Consider the following 24,303-nt stretch of genomic DNA (forward strand, 5'->3'; position numbering starts at 1 on the left):
TCTTGTGGATTTTGGACATTCTAATAGGTATGTAGTGGTATCTTACTGTTGTCTTAATTGGCAATTCCTAATAACACATTATACAGAACATCTTTTCATATACTTAATTTCCATCTGCATATCTGTTCAGCTTTTGCCTATTTTTAATTGGGTTGTTTGTTTTCTTATTGAGTTTTAAGAGTTCTTTGCATATTTCAGATATGAATCCTTAGATATATTTTGCAAATATTTTCTCACAGTCTCTGGTTTGTCTTTTTATTCTCTTAACAGTATCTTTCACAAAACCAACAGTTTTTTTATGTTAAAGTTCAACTTCCCAATATTTTTCTTCGTGGATAATGCTTTTCGTGTTGTATCTAAAAGAATCACCAAATCCGAGGTTATCTAGAGTTTTTCCTTATGTTATCTTCTAGGAGTTTGAAAATTTTGCATTTCATATATTGATCTGATATCTACTTTACATTAACTTTTGTAAAATGTGTAAGGTCTGTTTATAAATTTTTTTTTTTTTTTTTTTTGCACATGGATATCCATTTGTTCCAGCACCATTTGTTAAAAAGACTCTCCTCTCTCCATTGAATTGCCTTTGCTCCTTTGTCAGAGATCAGCTGGCTGTATTTCAGTCTGTTTCTGGGCTCTCTGTTTTGTTTCTCTGACGTATGTGTATATGTCTTCTGTTTTGCCTTTAGTTTAAAAAAATGTAATTGCTACCTCAATTTGCTTATGAATTCTCATTTGTAAACAGAAAAGCATAAATTAATGCCTGAGTATATTTTAGGGTAGATGTTGCCTTGAATACAGTGAGCAGAATGAGTTATAATTTTAAAGTGAATATAAAAATTTGACCATAGTGGTAACAGATTTGCGAACTAGTGATATCAATGACAGAGTCCATTGCAATATTGCTTCATCCTTTGGCTCAGCTCTGCTTCACACCAGGTAACTACCAATCCCTTTTGTGATTCGTTCAAGGATTTCTGTGGGGTGGAAAGTAGAAATATGATATCAGTGGAGGGAGAGAAGGCAGTTTCCCAGACTGGGAGCAGTCAGATCTCCAGTGGGTCCCAACACTGCTCTGTGGCAATATCTAGAGGGTGATGGAAACAGAGACAGGGTGCAAATGAGGTGGGTGCTGGCCCTAGGGTTCCCAGTGTTTCCTGGTTCCCATGGTCTATAAGACGTCTGAAATGAGACCTTCCGGGCTTTGGGGGCCCCTGTGGAATTGGAAAATGAGGAAGTGAGCAGTGACAATCTAGACTGATTATTAGAGGTACGTCTCTCATTTTTCAGCAACCAAGGAGCCTTTGATTAGTAGTGAAATTGTGGCACCCCAACAATGGTGGAGTGGAATGTCCTGCCACTCTGGAGGGGTGATGGCTCAGGGTCAAGACTGAACTAACTAGAAAAAGAAATGCACTCCAGGAATATCAAGTCCAAAACGAAGCTCTTCAAACCATCTGGGAAGAGAAAACAGCATGACAAGGAAAGGTATATTTGTCTGATCCCAGGAATCAATATAAACATCCATGATAACCCCACCTATTTTTTAAATATATGATTTGGATGAAACAAGAGAAAGAGACTGATTGTTGCTGAGTCCCTGCTGCAGTCCCGACACAGCTGGAGAAGCCCTGCTCCCCTGCTCCCCTGCTCCCCCGCTCCCCTGCTCCCCCGCTCCCCCGCTCTCCTGCTCTCCTGCTCTCTTTATTTTGTTGATGCTCATGAGGACCCTGATGTCTGAGGAAGAAGGTTCCCGTCCAGCTCTGCCCCTGGTGTGTCACGTGCCGGCCTTGTCAACGCACAGGAGAACCTGACAGGGTGAGTGTTATAACCCCAATCATAGAAAAGGAAACGTCTCTAAAGTCTTTAGCATCTTGCCCGAGTTCGGACACTTAGCAGAGGCCTGAGTTTAGATGCAGCCCCGTCTTGCTCTTTGACAGCCTCAGCACCACGTGCCCTGGGTGACCCACGCAGAGTCACTGACAACCCTCTTGGTTGGCTCATGGCACAGCGTGGAGCGAAATGGCCCACTGACTTTTCCAGACACTTTGACAATTCGTGATATAGTTTATGCGGTCACTCCCAGTGAGTTCTATTGTTCAGTTTAATAGAATACCTAATTCTGTGTTTATTATGAATAAAGGGAGATTTCTTGTGGTTTTTAAGAATATGAAGGATATCTATTTTGTATACAAGTTGGAAGTTCCAATACTATAGGAAGCATAAGTGCAGGTTATAATGATGGGTCTTTTATAAGACTGAATTCACATCAAACTGAATCAGTAACTCCGGCTGTATGAACGGGGTGAGACATTAAACATTTAATGAAAAGAATTCCTTTCTTAGGTTACAGCAAGGACTAAATATGTCTAATTATCATTCCCGCTAAGAAGATGTATTGTGATATTTGCAGTTAATCACTCATTCAGTTCCAAGGGTATTTATTAATTGTCTGCTCTGGGCATAACAACAATTGGAAGCAGTATGTTCACATGAAAAAAAACTTACCTGAGGCTCTAAGTCACAACTTTCCATGACCAGCACACATTTCTGATTTGAAATACATATCTAAAGCTTCAAATGCATAAATAGATATCCCAATCTAGAACTAAGTTAATAGTTGCTTAGAATTAATTGTTTAAATTATCCTGGGAACCAGAAAGATATGTCTACATGAAACAATAAAGGTTATATTAGAATTAATAAACTTTAGAAGACCATTTTAATCTTAATATATAAGCATACTACCTAGGCACACTGTTTAAATACATCTGCAACCTACTATTTTTAGATTTAGGTAAATCATTAATCCTTAAATTTGGAAGATTCCAGTGTTAGAGCTCTAGACTATGAAACTTGGAAGTTTTTCTAAAATTTTTGAGTTTTTATCCAGAAATACATATTTTCCTGGCACTGAGAACTGCAAGAAATTTCACTTGGAGTCTCCAAATAGTCAGCCATGTGTGATGTCAACATCAGTGTAATAGATACTATCACAAACATCCTGTGACTTTTATTTTTTTTATATACTTTAAGTTCTGGGATACATGAGCAGAACGTGCAGGTTTGTTACACAGGTATACACGTGCCATGGTGGTTTGCTACACCTGTCAACCTGTCATCTATGTTAGGTATTTCTCCTAATGCCATCCTTCCCCTAGGCCCCGACCCTGCAACAGGCCCCCGTGTGTGATGTTCCCCTCCCTGTGTCCATGTGTTCTCATTGTTCACCTCCCACTTATGAGTGAGAACATGTGGTGTTTGCTTTTCTGTTTCTGTGTTAGTTTGCCAAGAATGATGGTTTCCAGCTTCATCATGTCCCTGCAAAGGACATGAACTCATCCTTTTTTATGACTGCATAGTATTCCATGATGTATATGTGCCACATTTTCTTTATTCAGTCTATCATTGATGGACATTTGGGTTGGTTCCCAGTCTTTGCTATTGTGAATAGTGCTGCAGTAAACATACGTGTGCATGTGTCTTTATAGTAGAATGATTTATAACCCTTTGGGTATATACCCAGTAATGGGATTGCTGGAGCAAATGGTATTTCTGGTTCTAGATCCTTGAGGAATTGCCACACTGTCTTCCACAATGGTTGAACTAATTTACAGTCTCACCAACAGTGTAAAAGTGTTCCTATTTCTCCACATCCTCTCCAGCATCTGTTGTTTCCTGACTTTTTAACGATCGCCATTCTAACTAACATGAGTTGGTATCTCATGGTGGTTTTGATTTGCATTTCTCTAATGACCAGTAATGATGAGCCTTTGTTCATATGTTTCTTGACCACATAAATGTCTTCTTTTGAGAAGTGTCTGTTCATATCCTTCACCCACTTCTTGATGGGTTTTTTTTCTCTTGTAAATTTGTTTAAGTTCCTTGTAGATTGTGGATATTAGCCCTTTGTCTGATGGATAGATTGCAAACATTTTCTCCCATTCTGTAGGTTGCCTGTTCACTCTGATGAGAGTTTCTTTTGCTGTGCACAAGCTCTTTCGTTTAATTAGATCCCATTTGTAAATTTTGGCTTTTGTTGTCGTTGCTTTTGGCGTTTTAGTCATGAAGTCTTTGGCCATGCCTATGTCCTGAATGATATTGCCTAGGTTTTCTTCTAGGGTTTTTATGGTTTTAGGTCTTATGTTTAAGTCTTTAATCCATCTTGAGTTAATTTTTGTATAAGGTGTAAGGAAGGGGTCTAGTTTCAGTTTTCTGCATATGGCTAGCCAGTTTTCCCAACACCATTTATTAAATAGGAAATCCTTTCCCCATTGCTTGTTTTTGTCAGGGTAGTCAGGCATCCTAAACTTTAAAATTTAAGAACTTACATTTTTTTTTTAAGTAACTGGCAACTGACAATCATTTAAAAATCCATAACCTAAAAAAATAATAATTCCTCCTAAGTTTTCAACCAAGAGAAGTGAAAATCTGTTGACACAAAGGTCTGAATATAAGTATTCATAACAACTTTCTTCTTAATAGCCAAATATTTTTAAAATAGTCTATCACTGAAGAGTAGATAAGCTGTAATATATTCCTACAACGGTTACTGCCCAACATAAGAATGACATATACACTGGAAATCACATGGACGTATCTCAAAGGCATTAGAATACATGAAAGAAACTAGGTATAAGAGAATATTCTATATGATTCCATTTATATCAAATACTTCTTTTTTGAGATAACATCTCACTCTGTCACCAAGGCTGGAGTGCAGTGATGTGATCACAGATCACCGCAGCCTTGACCTCCCAGGCTCAGGTGATTCTTCAGCCTCCTGAGTATCTGGGACCAAAGGGGTTGGGACCAAAGGGGTGTGCCACCACACCTGGCTAATTGTGTGTGTGTGTGTGTGTGTGTGTGTGTGTGTGTGTGTGTGTTTTAAGAGATGGGGTTTTGCCATGTTGCCCAGGCTGGTCTCAAGTTCCTGGGCTCAAGTGATCCCCGCTTCTCAATCTAGTGCTAGGATTACAGACCTGAGTCATTGCATGTGGCCTGTATCATATTCTAAGACAAACAAAACTAGAGTGAAAGAAAGCAACTGCCGGAAGCTGTGGTGTGGGGCAGGGGTCACTGACTACAGCAGCATGCAAGAGAATTTTGGGGGTAATGAAATGTATTTTAATGGTACTGTTGTGTACGTGACTATATGTATATTTGTCAAAATGCATTGATTTGTACACTTAAAATTACTAAATTTTGTTATATGTAAATTAAACTCAATTAGATAATAAAAAATAAACTTTTGATCCTGAAAAAATACCTACCTACATACAAACTACCTCTGAAACAAACTACTTTTTCAGAATTTCTAATTTAAATATTCAGAAATATGAATGATGATGATGAATTTTAACAAGGCTTACATAATTCAATTCTGTTTTGGATCATGTCTAAGAAGCATATTAGCTGCTGGACTTATTTGGATTTCCTTACCTCCTTTGCATATGAAAAAATAAGAGGTTGAGACAGAAACAAGATATGTAATTTATGTACAATGAAACTTTCTACTGCCCAGGAGATGAGGCTTTCTATTGTCCAATGAATTGTGCCTGGCAGCACAATTCACTGCTTCACAATTCATCGTTCTTTTTACCCTCAGAGCATCCTTGAAATGATTGACTCAACCATGAGAGAAACACTGTAAAAATTCTCAGATGCAAAGTCACAGTACCAGCTTCACAGAACACCTGCAGGTGCAAGTAACTAAAAATACAGCTCAATTTTACTTTAAATACAAGGGAATTTATTGACTCAGGTGGGTAGTTCAGAAGGAGGCCAGGCTTCAGTGTGAATCTGAGCACAGAAGCTCATGGATGCTACAAGGACTCAGTCTCTTCCCAATTTTCTGCTCTGCCTTCAGTGAAGTCAGAATAATTCTGCATGTGGCAAAATCTCCAGGAACAATTTCTGAGGTTGCATTCTTCACCAAAGAGGGAGCATGAACAAGCACACCCTTGTTCCTAACAACCTAGCGCAACTTGTATTTGACTCTAATTGGAACAACTCAGACCCCGCCCATCCCAAAGTCCATTAGGGGGACCAAGGGAGTGCTTTGTGGCACCTGGCATGAGCCTCAGTTATGCACTCACTTTGGAACCAGTAACTGTGACACAGGGTGAGACAGTGCTGGTTAAGTCAACCGGGACCCACCCCATGTTTCAAACCACGTGACTGAATAATTCAGGGCTCTGTTAGGAAGGAGAAAGGGGGATGCTTCTTAAATAGCACCCACCACTCAACTACAATTTAATTTGACAGGAACCCGGAGGCCCTGCCATAGAAATCTCTCACAGTTGCTTGGAATGAGAGCACTCAATACAAAAATCCTATGGTAGCAACCCTATGGCCTCAAGGGCGCCACGTAGTTGGTGTGGAGGGTGGGGCAAGGAGGGTGGGGAAGGGCTCAGGGTCTTCTGAAGATGAAGCCAAAGAACAGATGGCACTGACTTAGCAGAGAGGAAAATGTTTAACCCCAAGAGATTCCTACAGAGGCAGCTAAGCCACACCACAGACTCCTAGAAGGGCTTGTGTTAGGGTTCCCAAGTGTCTAGGTAAGCTGAGGAGATGGTGAGGCAGACACAGAGGGTCGGTTCAAAGCACATTGGGAAGACTGATCCCAAGACCCCTCAGTCCACACTGGCAGTCAAATGCTCCTCCCTGACATCAGAAAAAGAAACAATTTATTTTCTTCAGATACTGAAACAGAACTTTTCTAAGCTCCAGGACACTGGATAATGCTGCTTATGCAAAGACAGTATTTAGTGAAAGCCAATTTACTGAGCAGGGAGATCAGCGGATTCTTTCTCCCTCTTGGCTCCCAGAATGCTGGGATCAGCTTGTAGTCTTAGGAGATTGGCGACCTCTTTTTGGAGAGGATCTGCAGATACCAACATTTTCAGGGTTTCCTCAGGTCCAGGAGTGCCAGGCTCCTGTGGACTCTTCCTTTGGGAAAGCAAAAGAAGACTCCATCTGTACACACAGAATGCATTAATTATATTTTCTTATTTTCTGTTTTCTTGACGCTCTAGCATCTAGTCTATACTGGGAAAAGATTGTCTTTCCCAGGACCAGCCAATTAAACTACCAATTCAGAACCCATACTCCTAACCACCTACTTTATCTAGCTCTGATACTGTAGGAGACAATACCGCCCTTCCTTAATCACCACAGGGTGAGGTACTAGACAACTAGAAATGGCCCCTATGCCCCAGAGCCTGCTGAAGCTATTAACGCTGGGCAGCCTAAGCCTGCCTGCCCTGCCTGCCCTTGCTGTCCCACAGAGACTACAGCAGAGGATCCTGCCCGTGCCTTCCCCTCTCCTGCCTCTGCCTGGGGCGTCCCTGTGCCTCCTATTTCTAGGGATCTATGAGTTTGAATGGGACAGTCACTTCCATGTCTCCAGGTCTTAACATCCCTGGTTAAAACAAATTCTGAGTACATTTTAAAACATAAGGCTTCCAATGTAATCTTTAAAACCCTTATATGGACAATTTTAAACATATATGTAAATAAACATGAATATAACCAACCCCTGTATATCTATAACCCTTCAGAACAACAAGAAACACATGGGCAATTCTGTTGTATTATGGCTAAAAGGTAGCCATGGACACGAAATGAAGACAAGAAGTCTTTGGAATAAGTGATCCCATCACAATGAATCAATTTTCCATTGGAACATATTTTTACAAAGTCACTGTTTTGAAAATATTTAGCCATGAATTGAAACAGAGTCTGTAAGGTTTTTTTTCCCGGTCTAAGGCGAACAGCATTTTAGAGAATGAACCAGGACACAACTACAGCACAAGAAAAAAGTATGATAATTAAGTTTACACATATGTGTGACTACTCTAACAGAAAACATGTAAAGAGCATTTGTTTTGATTTATATATCAATCTGTACTGTTTAATTTTTTGTGTCATAAATGCTCTTATTTAAAAAAACAGGACTAGTTAACAGTGTCAATTACTAGTAATTCGTGGTATAAATAATTAAACAAAGAAGTATTCAAAAATTATAACTGTTTTCAATAAAGTTTTATTTTACATCATTTTTTTTTACTTACTCAGAAATTGCCCCCCCAAAAATGCAGAGATTTCCCATGTAGCTGCAACCTAGTTTCATCTCTTATTAACATCTTCTATCAGTGTGTCTCACATGGCTTATTAATATCTTACATAATTTGTCATAGTTAATGAACCAATACTGATAGACTATTATTAACTAAAGTTCATATTTCATTTGGATGCCCTTGGTTCTGTCTTACTCTGACCCAGGATCCCATCCAGGATCACGCATGACATGTGGTCATCACGTCCCTGTGGGCTCTTCCTGGCTGTGACAGTGTGTCAGGCTTTCCATGTCATGATGACCTTGATAGTACTGAGGAGGATTGGTCAGGAATTTTGTAGAATGTCCCCCATTGTCACTGCATGTTCTCAAGGTGAACTGTCACCTTTTATGTTCACTTGAATCATTTGGAAGAGCTACTGTTTGTCAGGTTTCTCCACTGTGAAGTTATTTTTCCTCCTTGCCCATACTGCATGTGTTCTTTTGGAGCAAGTCACTGTGCAGAGCCCACACTTACGGAGTGAGGAGTTGGCTCCACATTATTGATGGCTGAGTGTCTACATCAATTACTTGGAATTCTTTTGCAAAGGAGATTTCTATGCAACTCTGTTTTCTTATTCACCTGTGTATACAAATACAGACACCTAGATAATTACTTTCAGCTTTAATTATTATTCAACACTACAATTCATTCCTGTGTTGGCCATCAGTAGCTGTTTTTATTGGCTATTATTTTTCTTTGATATATTTTAATTTTTTTTAGTACTTACTTTCTGATACTTCAAGATTATCCCGACTCCTATATTTACTGTCCCAGTTCTAGTATCAGACATTTCTTCAAAGAGCCTCATTCCTTTCAGAATGATAGGAAAACTTACATCTGGCTGCCGAATGAGCACATTGTTGAATGAGCACTTGTTCCTCATTAGCAATGCTAGGAAGTATATGTGTGTGTGTAACCTACCTATACACACCTAATTATAAAGTTTTCTATGTAGAACTGTGTGTATCTATATTAAACTAAACATAAGTTTACGTTCATGTCTCCACCTCTGATCTAATAGCACATGAATCATTCTAGCCTTCTCCCCTTGCTAATTTGTAACCTCCCACTTCAAACAGTGAGAAACCTGGTTACTACCATCTGCGACTTATGTAAGTCATTGTTTTATTCCAGATACAGATACTGTGGTTTTACAATTGTTCACAATTGCTTCTGTTGGAAAGAATTTTATAAAATAGAATCCAGTGATGAAGTATAGTTTGTTTGCCTTCAGCATACGGATTCTATTAATTTTCAAAGTGACTTAGGTCAACACCATTTTCCCTACACCTTCAGTGAGTTTTTTCCTACATTTGTGTCTTAGTCTGTTTTGTGCTTCTGTAACAGAATACCTGAGGCTGGGTAATTTATAAATAAAAAAGGTCCTTTTGGCTCACAATACTGGTGGCTGGAATGTCTGAGATTGGGCAGTTGCATCTGGTGGAGTCTCAGTCTTTTTCACCTCATGGTGGAAAGTGGAAGGGGAGCAAGGGGTGCACCAGAGATCACATAGCAAGAACGAAAGCAAGAGGGAAGCCAAGGAACCCAGACTCTTGTTAACTACCTACTCCTGCAGGAATTAATCCATTCCTGTGAGAGCAGAACTCACTCATCCCCATGGAGAACATTAATCTATTCATGAGGATCCGTCCCCATGACCCAAACACCTTCCACTAGGCCCCACTGCCCCACACTGCCACATTGGGGGTCAAATTTCAACACGAGTTTTTGCAGGGACAAACCACATCCAAACCACAGTAATTTGTAGCATAGTTAAATTATCTTTCACATGATGTATTCTGTCCTGGGATACTCCACATCCTGAGTAATTTTATTTAATTTGAATAGAGTTTGATTTACCCATTTGGTTGTAAAATTCTGCATATTTTGACCAGTGCATTGTGGTAGGTATCCCACTATTAAAGTATCATATGAAATGCTTGAAACCCCCACCCCATGGAGCCAATGGTTTCCCATCTGTGTAGTTTGCTTTCTGCAGTGTCTCATTAAATGAGGTCACACTGTGTGTATTCTCCTCAGACTGTCTTCTTCCACTTAGCAATGTGCATACAAGATTCACTCATGTCTTTGTGTGAGTTGATAGCTTGTTCCTTTCTATGGCTAAATAGTATTCCATTGCATGAATGTACCACAGTTTGGTTATGCATTTTGGGGAGCAAAACCTACCTCTTCTAACTTTGTTCCAGGGTTGGAGACCTTCAAATTAACTGACAATAGATACATTAGTAGGAGAGACAATACTTGGCTTCTTATTCCACAAGTATTATTGTGGGACAAAATTCATCAGATGGCACGATCCAGTTTACAAAGAGGTAAAAATAGCCCAAAAACAAGAAACAAGACTAGAATCTGATAACCCACAATAACTATAGCTTTCCTTAAAAAAAAATTTTTTTTCAAGACGGGGTCTGGCTCTGTCACCCAGGCTGGAGTGCAAAGGTGCAACAATCTCGGCTCACTGTAACCTCTACCTCCTTGGTGCAAGTGATCCTCCCTCCTCAGCCTCCTGATTAGCTGGGACTACAGGCACATATCATCGTGCCCATCTAATTTTTATATTTTTGGTAGAGACGGGGTTTCCAACATGTTGCCTAGGCTGATCTAGAACTCCTGGCCTCCCAAAGTGCTGGAATTATAGGCATGTGCCACCATGCCCGGCCAAGTTATAGTTTTGCATTGAAACATAAAGTTATTCTCTGTAGTAACCATCATTTTTGACCATAATCAAAGTAAGACTATTCTTGTTTTAAATTTAAGTATAGTTTTGTTAGATTTTGCTTGATTATTTACGTAAGTGCAGCAAGAACAGGAGACGACCACATAGGTGCTTTCAAGTTTCTTTGCTGGAAGTTTTCATACAGAATCTCAGATTTGACTTTTAAAGGCCTCATTCAGGCTAAAAGCCAAGCTAAGAACATACTATCAAATTTCAGCTGCAGTCCTTATAGCTTTGTGTGAATTCCTCTTTTCTTGAGTCCCCCCAAATATCCCTAAATTCCTGGGCCTACCAGGAAATGACCTTCTTTACTAACCTGTAAGGCTGTGAACCCTGTAATGTAATGTAAGTATCAGGCTGACTTTTCTCAGAGTGCTGTTGGGAACGAAGTTTTTGGTGTTCTAAAAAAAAAAAAAAAGAATTAACATGGGAACAAATAATCTCTTAGCAAGGCGAGCTTTACTTTCTGCAGAAAGGGTGCTACTCAATAGCTGTCCAGCCACAAGAGCACACCGAACAAAGGAGACAGAGTTACTTATAACCTGATGTGTCTACCCTACTGCTGTGTCCAGTTACCATTGGCTGGAATAGGACCTCACATTTTACACTTTACCCAATTGGCTATTAGTTTAAAACTTTCTTAATTAGGTAAGGGGAATAGAACAAAGAAAGAAAAGGAAGTTGCCAGGGATAGTTAAGGAAGCATCTCCAAATAAGGAATGGCATACAGTATGGGCTGGGGCTTGTCTAGTTCTGTCCAGGCATGCCAGAGCAAGCTAGGACAACTGATTTGGACACACACACACACACACACACACACACACACACACAAATAGTGGATAGCAATCTTATAGTAAGAAATTGTGACTTTTTACAATCTTTGAAGAAGAACTTTCCCATTTCTCACAGTGCTTTGTAAGCATTGTCTCCACAATAGTCAACCTTACTTCCTTAAAATTGCTGGTCATAACTGATCTTAGGTACACTTCTAAAATATGATGTTCCAGTAAAAATCTTGATAATATAACCAAATTTTCCAATTATGTCCTGTTATAAGGTGAACAGATTCTTACTGGACTTTTGCTAATAACTATATCATCATGAAAAAAAGAGTATTCAGTAAGAATTTCAAAATTCTGGAGAGATTAGGCAGGGAAAAAAATGTAAACGCTTCATTTCTGTTTACAAAAGTATAATCTACCAAATTGTTGTAAGTTACAGTTAAATTAAGAGAAAGAGATTTCTTAAATTCAGAAACTAGAACATTAAAGAACCAGCAATGCTCTAAAAAGCTATAAAATTATAATCAATTTTCATCAGTTCATTCAGTGCCACGTAAATCAATTCCAGTCTTGCTGGATCTTGGGTTAGCAGTCTCATGACCCCATCAATTTCTCCACCAGGCTTCTGGAGATCTTCACTGAGTCAAGTGTATGGTCTTAAAGTTATTTAAGCAATATCATCAGAAGTCTTTAACCAGAGTACCTGTCATACTCTTTTCCATGAGTCTCAGAGGGAGTCCTGTATCGGAGATGAACATTCTGACCTGTAGCTGATCGCAGGAGCTTTCAGGAAAGCATCAGGGGGAAATAATATCTAAATGACAAAGAGTATGAAATGGCTGTGATTATACCACAGTTGACAAGGATATTTGATTTTTTCTGTGGCATACAACATTTATTTATTTATTTAGAAACAGAGTCTCGCTCTGTCACCCAGGCTTGAGTACAATGGCATGATCTCAGCACACTGCAAGCTCCGCCTCCCAGGTTCACGCCATGCTCCTCCCTCAGCCTCCCGAGTAGCTGTGACTACAGGTGTCCGCCACCACGCCCAGCTAATTTTTTGTATTTTTAGTAGAGATGGGGTTTCACCATGTTAGCCAGGATGGTCTTGATCTCCTGACCTTGTGATCCACCCACCTCGGCCTCCCAAAGTGCTGGGATTACAGGCATAAGCCACTGCACCCGGCACAACATTTAAAATAATAATTGGAATTATGACTCATAACTCTATACTGGCACATAGCATGGATAAGGAGGACATTGACAAATTTCCAGGAATTTTATATAATTTGTGAAAACAACATTTTACTGATACAAATATAACACAGGGAAGGTTAGATATCTCTTTTTATTTGTATTTTTTGTAAGGTATTCCTTATAAAAAATACATCCTACTTTACTTGTGAATCATGCCCTACTTTTCTTGCATGCTTTGCATAGAGTTGTTTCTAGTTATTCTATTGCTTCTAGTAGTTTTATTTACACATATTGATTATAATTTTAATACTTAGTAATCTTTTATTTTCCAGAGAAAACTAACAAGTAAACAGTTATAAACTGTCATATATTAGCATTCCATAGTAGGTTAGAAAATGTATGAGTATACCATCTCCCAACATCTACATGGATGTGTTTCCTCATCGTACAATTTCTCATTGTGGTAGACAAAAACATGTTTATTAATGGTCCAAAATATCTTTAGTCTTTCTGTAAAAATAAGAAGCGAAAATTATATAAACTTTAATTATTTATGTTCAGTAATTAATGTTTTAGTATTGTATCTTATTTATAAATGGTCTAGATATTTAATGCAAATCTTTTACTTAGCTTAACTTTAAGATTAAAAATTACCAAAAGTATTTTGGAAACTACTATTAAGCAGATTTACAGTAAACAAATTATTTTTGAAATAATGTTTTTCGCTTTTCACAAGATGGCACCGAAAGTGAAGAAGGAAGTTCCTGCCCCTCCTAAAGCCAAAGCCAAAGCCAAAGCTTTAAAGGCCAAGAAGGCAGTGTTGAAAGGTGTCCACAGCAACATACAGAAAAGAAGATCCGCATGTCATTCACCTTGAGGTGGCCCAAGACACTGCGACTCCGGAGGCAGCCCATATATCCTCGGAAGATCACCCCCAGGAGAAACAAGCTTGACCACTATGCTATCATCAAGTTTCCGCTGACCACTGAGTCGGCCATGAAGAAGATAGAAGAAAACAACATACTTGTGTTCATTGTGGATGTTAAAGCCAACAAGCACCAGATTAAACAGGCTGTGAAGAAGCTCTGGGACATGGATGTGGCCACAGTCAACATCCTGATTCGACCTGATAAAGAGAAGAAGGCATATGTTCGACTCGCTCCTGATTATGATGCTTTGGATGTTGCAACAAAATTGGGATCATCTAAACCGAGTCCAACTGACTAACTCTAAATATATGTATATCTTTTCACCATAAAAAAGAAATAATGTTTTTCATAAGAATGACAACTTAATTAGAATCAAATTTAAAAGCTTTAAGATTTTACGTTTCTAGTAAGTATAATATTAGCTTATTTGAGTAGAACTCAAGCAGAATAGGAATTTATGTTTGTTTTATATTCGATAGTGGTAACTTTGAAGACATAGTTGTTTTATTACACCAAAAATATTATATTAACCTTATTTAACTAAGTTTTATCCAAATCGTGTTAACTTAAAAAACATTTGACCAGTTCCTATATTTCTAGGAGTTTGGTGAATATTTATTTATAAATGCTTATGTTTTTCCAAGCCAAGTTAGAATAGAACACTTTTAAAGAATTTTATAAATGAATTTTGCAACCCTAACCTGAGTTAAGAAAATATCACATATACATAACACACATTAATAGACATACAAACACAAATAGAGATTTCATAGCTTTCATCCTGAAATTTCAGGCATGAATCAGGCATAAATATTCTGATGGTTAATTTTAGACATCTACTTGATTGGATTAAGAGACACACAGCTGGTAAAACACAATTTCTGGGCATATGTGTGAGGGTATTTCTGGAAGACACTGAGATAACCCTGACCCAATGTAGATGGGCACAGATATGGTTTTGCTGTGTCCCCACTCAGATCTCATCTTGAATTGTAGTTCTTATAATTCCTACATGTCGTGGGAGGGACCCAGTTGGAGGTGATTGAATCATGGTGGTGGTTACTGCCATGCTGTTCTCATGATAGTGAGTGAGTTCTCATGATCTGATGTTTTTATAAGGAGCTTTTCCCATTTGGCTCAGCACTTCTCCTTGTTGCTGCCATGTGAAGAAGGACGTCTTTGCTTCCCCTTCCACCATGGTTGTGAGGCCCCTCCAGCCATGTGGAACTGTCAGCGCATTAAACCTCTTTGTTCTTTATAAATTGCTCAGACTCGGGTATTTCTTCATAGCAGTGTATAAATGGATGAATACAGGCACCATCCAATTGGTTGAGAACCCAGATAGAACAAAAAGGAAGAGGAAAGGGGAATTATCTCCTTCTGAAATGGAAACATCCTTCTTCTCCTGCCCTTGACATCAGAACTTTAGGGTCTCAGGCCTTTGGCCTCAGAATGAGAGTTACACCATTGGCTTCCCTCATTCTGAGTCCTTTTGACCTGGACTGAGCCATGCTACGCTTTCCTAGTTCTCCAACTTGGCGATAGGCTATCGTGGAACTTCTCAGCCTCCATAATTATGTGAACCAATTCCCCTAATGAGTCTTCTCTCATCTATCTATCTACATATATCACATTGATTCTGTCTTTCTGGAGAACCCTGACTAATGTGATTACAATAATACAAAATTTACTAGTTTATACAGAAGACTTGGTTTTTGTCTTTGCCCCATTTTTTATTTGTATTATAACTGTGTTTCTGGAAAACGGAACAAGTTTTTACCTTCTTCATATGAGGGCTAAAGCTTTTTTCTCGCTAATAATTTTGGAGATTTGTAAGATTTTCTTTTGTTTTGACATACAATCTTACAGAGGCTGAGAAATAATTTTTTTTTTTCTGTTTTATTTTTCAGCCCCAGGTGTTTGCTTTTGCAGATTCTTGAGCATGTTGAGAGCCTCCAAGGCATGGAGCAGGGTGCCTAAAGTTTCAGTGATTGTAGGGAGTTGAGAGACTCAAATGGGAAGGGAAAGATCTAAAAGGAGGCAGTTTGGAAGATAAAAATTTTCTCAAAGGAGCCATTTAAGTTCTAAATAATTCTTATTCTTAGTAAAGTCATGCAAACAGGAAAGGAAGTAGACAGAATTAGCTCCATATTGGTGGAACACATAGTCAGCAGAGGTTTGAGAAGGGAGAATTTAGTCAACTGAGAAGTTCCCATGAAAAGAGCAAGATCAAGATCACAGAGACACCATGAAACAAAAAGCCAGGAATAACTTCCAACCCAAGAGGAGAACACAGAGGCCTCAAAACCAAAGCTAGGATAAGAAACTTGTATCCCAAGAGTTACCTTCCAGACAAAGACGCCTGAGATTCCAACCCAGCTTCACAGAGTACTCACTCAAAATGTTACTGAAACTGTAGGCTTTTCAATGACTTAGCCATGCATGCAAAAGGCATTCCTTAAGGTGGTACAGAAGATGGAGCCCCCCTATCCAAAGATAGCCAAGGAGAAAGAAAGACCCCTGTTGGCAGAGCCAGTGGGCAAAGGCAACAGAAAAGGAGACAAGAATCCTAAGGGGATGAGATTCTTTCAGATTTAGGATCATACAAACTCCTGAGAATTGGCAGGTTGACAGCCATAAATGGGCTACCAACATTTCTACTCATTGGATTACAAGTTCTTCAGCATCCAAAATGATTAACAAAATGACAATTTCATAAATTTGGAAAGGAGACATTTCTTTATTTTTATGGTTTTTTTTTTTTTTTTTTTTTTTTTTTTTTTTTTTTTTTTTTTTTTTTTTTTAGAGTTTCACTCTTGTTACCGAGGCTGGAGTGCAATGGTGCGATCTCGGCTCACTACAACCTCCACCTTCTGGGTTCAAGCGATTCTCCTGCCTCAGCCTCCCAATTAGCTGGGATTACAGATGCCCACCACCAAGCCTGACTAATTTTTTGTATTTTTAGTAGAGACAGGGTTTCATCATGTTGGCCAGGCTGGTCTCAAACACCTGACCTCAGGTGATCCACCTGCCTTGGCATCCCAAAGTGCTGGGATCACAGGCATGAGCCACCACACCCAATGAGAGATTTATTTCCTATAAAGAGTTGCAGCCTGCAGGATTGTCCTTCTCACAGACTGGGAAGCATAGCCTCCAGCCAGAAGCCCGAAACAGATGCTTCAAGGGAGATGTAAAGGAAATAGTAATTTATGCTGAGTGGAATTGGCAAAAACATATATTTAATAAACTCTAGGAGGAGTCATGAATATTTATGAAAGGAGAAATGCATGCTTGTGCAATTGAGTTTCTTGCTTCTTCATGGGTCCCATGTACAAAAGATGGCAGTGTTAGCACGATCCCAGGGTAGAGTTTTCAGCCCTCTGACATTAAAAGGTGAAGCAGAGGACATGAAAACTCGCTCTGTGCATCCTCTGTACACAGGCCAGAACCTCTCCATCATGGGTGGTCTCTTATTAGGCAAGAAAGGAGAGGTTGATATCAGTGGTGGCACCTTTGAAAGGGCTGGTTTCTGTTTAATCCTTAGGGAAGAAAGCCTCATCATGGTTAGCAAACGAGGGGGAATAACGCGGTGTATCTGACCCCCATCATCCCATCCTGGCCAAGCTGAGAACTCAGTTTTGAAAGTTACTCTGGGGTTCCCTCAGCCAAGAGTTGGTCTGTTCAGTCAGTTGGGAGCTTAGGATTTCATTTTCATTTATCAATGCTAATGGGAAAGAGTACACTGTCTTCATGGCAGCTGAATTTGCAAGAAACTCCTTGGATGGAGTTAATGGCAGCTGTATTTTTCTGGGAGCTCTGCTTTAATTGGATAAAGTAAGTTCTGGTAAGATTTCTTCCTTTATCTTCAGTATCTCAAATGTTTTCGTTTAAATAATCTTTATAACAACTCTTGATGTCTGAGTGGATTCCCACACAGTCATCTACTATAAGACTTTCTGATTCTTTTTTTCCTTTGGTCATTATGAATAGAGCTTCTGTAAATAACTGCATGGTAGCTTTTATTTAGAAATAACATCAAAGTAGTTGTCAAAATACTTAGGAATGTGATTTTTGGATTGTAAGGTGAGAGTTGTTTAGCTTTGGAAAAAACTGCCCAACTTGTAATAGGGGAGGACAAACAATTTTCTGTGTTTTTGGAATTCTTAGATAGGACCCTCTGTAACAAACAACAGATTAAAATGAGAAAAACAGAAAAGTTTTAAAAACGTGTATACCTTATTGATAAAACTCTTTAGTGATTTAGTTACCCTTCTCTTCTTGGTGCTGAGAGAGAGAGGTAGCTTTTAAATGGGGATTTCCTTTATAGATGTAAATTTTCCTTACACAAGGGTAACTTCTACTCTGTTTTCAGAACTTCCTTTGTTGGCTTTTTTTTTTTTTTTTTTTTTTTTTTCAAAATAATCAGCTTGGAATAATTCTTAAGCCAAAGGGACATATTTTTGGGTGGCATATTCTGGTTTCCTGCCATTATATTTTAGGGTGGCATATTTTGGTCTTATACACAGTGTCCCACCAGCAATGAAAAGAGTTCTTGTTTTTCCTCCAGCAATTTGTCATTTTTTAAAGAGTTTAGCAGTTGTAAGAGGTATAGACCAGCTGTGCTATCTCATTGTGGTTTTCAGTTATGTACTATGTTGAGCATCTTTTGGTATGTTTACTTGCCTTCTGTAGATCATCTTTGGTGAGGTGTTCGTTCAGATCTGTGTGCATTTTTAATTGGGCTGTTTAACTTATTGTTCAGTTTTAAGAATTTTGTATGTATTTTGAATACAAAGTCTTTCTCAGATCTGTATTTTGCAAATATTTTCTTTCAATATGTGACATGTCTTTTTGTTCCCTTCACAAGGTATTTTCCAGAGTATAAACTTTAAATATTTATAAATATTAAGAAATTCACATTGTTGTTTCTTCTGGGTATATCAACCTTTTTTGCCATTTGTTAAAATTCATTACCAAACCCAAAGGCACATAGCTTTTCTTCTATAGTTTCTTCTAGAAATTGTATAGTCTTGCATTTTTAGTGTAAGGATGATTTTGAGTGATTATTTGTGTAAGTTGTAAAGTTTTCATCTACATGTATATCATTTGCTATGGTTTCCAATTCATTGTTCCCTCACTATTTTTGGGAAAGACACAGGATAGTAGGCTCTGTTAGAGTAGATAGACAGCTAGACATGAACAGGAGGTTGAGCTCCTGGAAAAGGGAAAGTCTGGGAAGGCTCACCTGGAGGGACCACCAAAAATTCACATATTAGTAGCATCTCTAATGCTGGAGTGGATGGGCACTTGTCAATTGCGGGTAGGAGGGAGAAGAGGTACCTATGCAGAAAGAAACACCCTACAACTCCTCTTAAGATGCCCCAGTCATCATTCACTCTGCAGTAAAAATGTCACAATATTGCTAGCTACATGCTGATAAGGACAAAGGGGACATTCACCCCCAGTGACGGGGCTCCCAGAAGCCGGGGGGGCAGGTTGGGGGTGGCGGCTGGGAGCCCGATCACGGGGGGTGCCTGCACCCCCGGCAATGGGGCTCCCAGAAGCCGGGGGGTGGGCCGGGCGGGGGGTGGCGGCTGGGAGCCCGATCGGGGGGCGTGCCTGCACCCCCGGCGACGGGGCTCCCAGAAGGCGGAGGGGGGGGGGGGCGGGCTGGGGGTGGCGGCTGGGAGCCTGATAGGGGGTCATGCCTGCACCCCCGGCGACGGGGCTCCCAGAAGCCAGGGGGGCCGGCTGGGGGTGGCTGCTGGGAACCTGATCTGGATATTTGGAAGAGTATCACAAGGGGTTGTACAGTGTCTGTGATACTGAGATTAATATCAGTCTCTCGGCCTTGGAATATTGAGAAGGATGAAACAGGGTGAATGTCCACCCTGTGCCACATTGCGAGTAATATCAGCCTGTCTCCTCCATGGATATTAGGAACAATATCCCAGACTGGGTGTACGCCTCCTGCTGTACAGAGTGCAATATCATCCTCTCCCTCCCAGGATAGTAATTACAATATCACTGGGCGGGAGCACACAGCCTGCGAATTATTATCATCCTCTCCCCCTCCGCATACTAGGAACAGTATCTCAGAAGAGCTGTACCCTCAGTGCCATATTCGGACTAACAGCATAGGCTTCTTCCGGGAATATTAGGAGCAATATTACCGGGTAGCTATCCATTCATTGCTATGTTTGGAGTCATGTGATACTCTACCCCGCTTTATATTAGGATCAGCATCACGTGGTGAGCGTACACCTACTGTGATATTAAAACTAAAATCCGGCCGGGCACGGTGGCTCAAGCCTGTAATCCCAGCACTTTGGGAGGCCGAGATGGGCGGATCACGAGGTCAGGAGATCGAGACCATCCTGGCTAATATGGGGAAACCCCGTCTCTACTAAAAAATACAAAAAACTAGACAGGCGAGGTGGCGGGCGCCTGTAGTCCCAGCTACTCGGGAGGCTGCTGAGGCAGGAGAATGTCGTGAACCCGGGAGGTGGAGCTTGCAGTGAGCTGAGATCCGGCCACTGCACTCCAGCCTGGCCGACAGAGCGAGACTCCATCTCAAAAAAAAAAAAAAAAAAACAAAAAAAAAAACTAAAATCCTGCTTTCCGTCCCTGGATATTAAGAACAGCATCACAAGTAGGTTTACACTTCCTGTGGAATTAGGAACAATAATATGATTATTAATCATCAATGATCGATTTTAATAATTATGAATGATACTAAAAATTTATAGGATACCATTATTAATTACGGATAATGATTTTAAATACATGATTATGCATGCTTTCAATTAATTATTAATATTAATGTCATCAAATAATATTAGTTCCTAATACTAATTATTATTTGATTCCCAGCATCACTGGGTATTGATTTAAGTCACATTAATTGCTAATATAATATTCTTATTAATAGTGATACTACTAATAATTATTGTTACAAATCATTAACATTTTAAACCAGTATTAATTTTTACTCTCTTTATTGTGATCATTAATATCAATAATTATTATTAATATTAATATAATTACTAATATTAATGATTAATAGACTTGTTCCTGATATCCACCGGGGAGAGGACAATGTTAATTTCTATATCACAGACGGTGTACACCCCCCATAATAGTGTTTCGAACTTCTGCTTGGGAGAGGAGGATATGACAATCAGTACCACTGGAAGTAGAAACAACGCTGGGATACTGTTCTGAATATTCAGGGAGGAAGAGGCTGATATGACTCCTAATACAGAGGGGGTTACTCCCTCTGAGGATGTGCACACTGGGGGTGTACAATCGTCTGAGAAGGAGATGAAAATTTTCAGATGGGGAGATGATATTACTCACAATATCAGAAAGAGGCTGTGAGTCCACAAGGCTCCCAGAAGCCAGGGGGGCGGGCCGGGGGTGGCAGCTGGGAGCCCATTGCGTGGATCGTGGGGGGATTGCGGGGGGTGCCTGCACCCTCGGCGATGGGGCTCCCAGAAGCTAGGGGGCGGGCCGGGGTTGGCGGCTGGGAGCCCGATCTTGGGGGGTGCCTGACCCCCCGGCGATGGGGCTCCCAGAAGCCAGGGGGGCGGCCAGGTGGTGGCGGCTGGATCGAACCAGTTTTGACCAGATCAAACCAGATCAGACCTGATGGAACCGATTTTGACCGGATCAAACCGATTTTGACCTGTATCAGACTGGATCAAACCGGATCGAACCGGATCAGACCGGTTCAAGCCGGTTGTGACCAGATCAGACCGTATCAAACCAGATAAGACCGGTTCAAACCGGATCAAACCGGATGAGACCGGATCAAACCGGATCAGACCGGATGGAACCGCTTTTGACCGGATCAGACAGGATCAAATCGGATCATACCGGATAAAAGCGGATCAAACTGGATCAGACCGGTTCAGACCGGATCAGACTGGATCAGACCGGGTCAGACCGGATCAGACCGGATCAGACTGGATCAGACCGGGCCAGACAGGATCAGAATGGATCAAACTGGATCCGACCGGATCAAACCGCATCAGACCGAATCACACGGGTTCAAACCGGTTTTGACCGGCTCAGACCGGATCGGACCGAATCAAACCGGATCGAACCGGTTCAGACCAGATTAAACCGGATCTGACCGGATGAAACAGGTTTTGAGCGGATCAGACCGGATCACACCGGATACAAGCGGATCAAACCGGATCAGACCGGTTCAGACCGGATCAGAATGGATCAGACCGGGTGAGACCGGTTCGAAACGGATCAAACCGGATCAGACCGGTACAAACCGGATGATACCGGATCAAACCAGATCAGACCAGTTCAAACCGGTTTTGACCAGATCAAAACGGATCAGACCGGTTCAAGCCGGAGCGAACCGGATCAGACCGGATCAAACTGGATCAGACCAGTTAAAACCGGTTTTAACCGGCTCAGACCGGATCAGACCGGATCAAACCGCATCAAACCGGTTTTCACTGGCTCAGACCGGATCAGACCGGATCAAACCGCATCAGACTGGTTCAAGCCGGTTGTGACCGCCTCAGACCGCATCAAACCGGATCAGACCGTTTCAAACCGGATCGAACCAGATCAGACCGGATCAAACCACATCAGACTGAGTCAAGCCGGTTTTGACCGGTTCAGACCGGATCAAAGCGAATCACACCGGTTCAATCCGGATCGAACCGGATCAGACCGGATCAGACCAGTTCAAACCGGTTTTGACCGGTTCAGACCGGATCAAACCGGATCAGATCGGTTCAATCCGGATCGAACCGGATCAGACCGGATCAAACTGGATCAGACCAGTTCAAACCGGTTTTGACCGGATCAAACCGGATCAGACCGATTTAAACCGGATGGAGCCGGATCAGACCGGATCAGACCAGTTCAAACCGGTTTTGACCGGCTCAGACTGGATCAGACCGGATCAAACCGTATCAAACCGGTTTTCACCGGCTCAGACCGGATCATACCGGATCAAACCGCATCAGACCGGTTCAAGCCGGTTGTGACCGCCTCAGAGCAGATCAAATCGGATCAGACCTGTTCAAACCGTATCGAACCGGATCAGAGCGGATCAAACCGGAGCAGACTAGTTCAAACCGGTTTTGACCGGATCAAACCGGATCAGACCGGTTCAAACCGGATCGAAACGGATCAGACTGGATCAAACCGCATCAGACCAGTTCAAACCTGTTTTGACCAGCTCAGATCGGATCAGACCGGTTCGAAACGGATCAAACAGGATCAGACCGGTAAAAACCGGATCAGACCGGATCAAACCGGATCAGACCAGTTCAAACCGGTTTTGACCGGCTCAGAGTGGATCAAACCGGATCAGACCGGTTCAAACCGGATCGAACCGGATCGGACCGGATCAAACCGGATCAGGCCATTTCAAACCGGTTTTGACTGGCTCAGACCAGATCAGAACGGATCAAACCGCATAAAACCGGTTTTCACCAGATCAGACCGGATCAGACCGGATCAGACCGGATCGAACTGGATCAGACAGGATCAAACTGGATCAGACCAGTTCAAACGGGTTTTGACCGGCTCAGACCGGATCAAACCGGATCAGACAAGTTCAAACCGGATCCAACTGGATCAAACCGGATCAGACCAGTTCAAACCGGATTGAACCGGATCAGACCAGTTCAAACCGGATCCAACTGGATCGAACCGGATCAGACCAGTTCAAACCGGATTGAACCGGATCAGACCGGTTCAGACCGGTTCAGACCGGATCGAACCGGATCAGACCGGATCAAATCGGATCAGACCAGTTCAAACCGGTTTTGACCGGCTCAGACCGGATCAGACCGGATCAGACCGGATCGAACGGGATCAGACCGGATCAAACCGGATCAGACCAGTTCAAACGGTTTTTGACCGGCTCACAGCGGATCAAACCGGATTAGAACGGTTCAAGCCAGATCGAACAAACCGGATCAGACCGGATCAAACCGGTTTTAAAACAGGTTTTGACCTGCTTCAAACGGATCAGACCGGATCAAACCGCATCAGACCGGATCAGACCCGATGAAACCGGTTCAGACCGGATTAAACCGGATGGAACCGGATGAAACCGGCTCAAACGGGTTAAACCGGATAAAACCGGCTCAGACCGGATCAAACCGGATGGAACCGGAAGAAACCAGCTGAAACTGGTTCAATCCGGATCAAACCGGTTCAAACCGGATCAAACCGGCTCTAACTGGTTCAAACCGGATCAAACCGGTTCAGACCGGATCAAACCGGATGGAACCGGATCAAACCAGCTGAAACCGGCTCAAACCGGCTCAAACCGGTTCAAACCGGATCAGACTGGATGAAAACGGTTCAGACCGGATTAAACCGGATGGAACCGGATCAAACCGGCTCAAACTGGTTCAAACCGGATAAATCCGGTTCAGACCAGATGAAACCGGATGGAACCGGATCAAACAAGCTGAAACCGGTTCAAACCGGCTCAAACCGGTTCAGTCCAGATCAAACCGGCTCAAACCGGTTCAAACCGGATCAGA

The 24,303-nt window shown here is 41.4% G+C and overlaps 1 pseudogene across 1 annotated transcript; it reads left to right on the plus strand.

Annotated features, from left to right (window-relative positions):
- Window positions 1-1,651: 1,651 nt before the first annotated feature.
- LOC126947360 (60S ribosomal protein L23a-like) lies at window positions 1,652-15,033 on the plus strand (annotated as a pseudogene). Its single transcript, XR_007723039.1, has 2 exons — window positions 1,652-1,818; window positions 13,579-15,033. The product of XR_007723039.1 is annotated as a 60S ribosomal protein L23a-like (transcript).
- Window positions 15,034-24,303: the final 9,270 nt, after the last annotated feature.

The sequence above is a fragment of the Macaca thibetana genome, unplaced genomic scaffold (assembly GCF_024542745.1).
Source record: "Macaca thibetana thibetana isolate TM-01 unplaced genomic scaffold, ASM2454274v1 unplaced_scaffolds179, whole genome shotgun sequence".
Taxonomy (NCBI): domain Eukaryota; kingdom Metazoa; phylum Chordata; class Mammalia; order Primates; family Cercopithecidae; genus Macaca; species Macaca thibetana.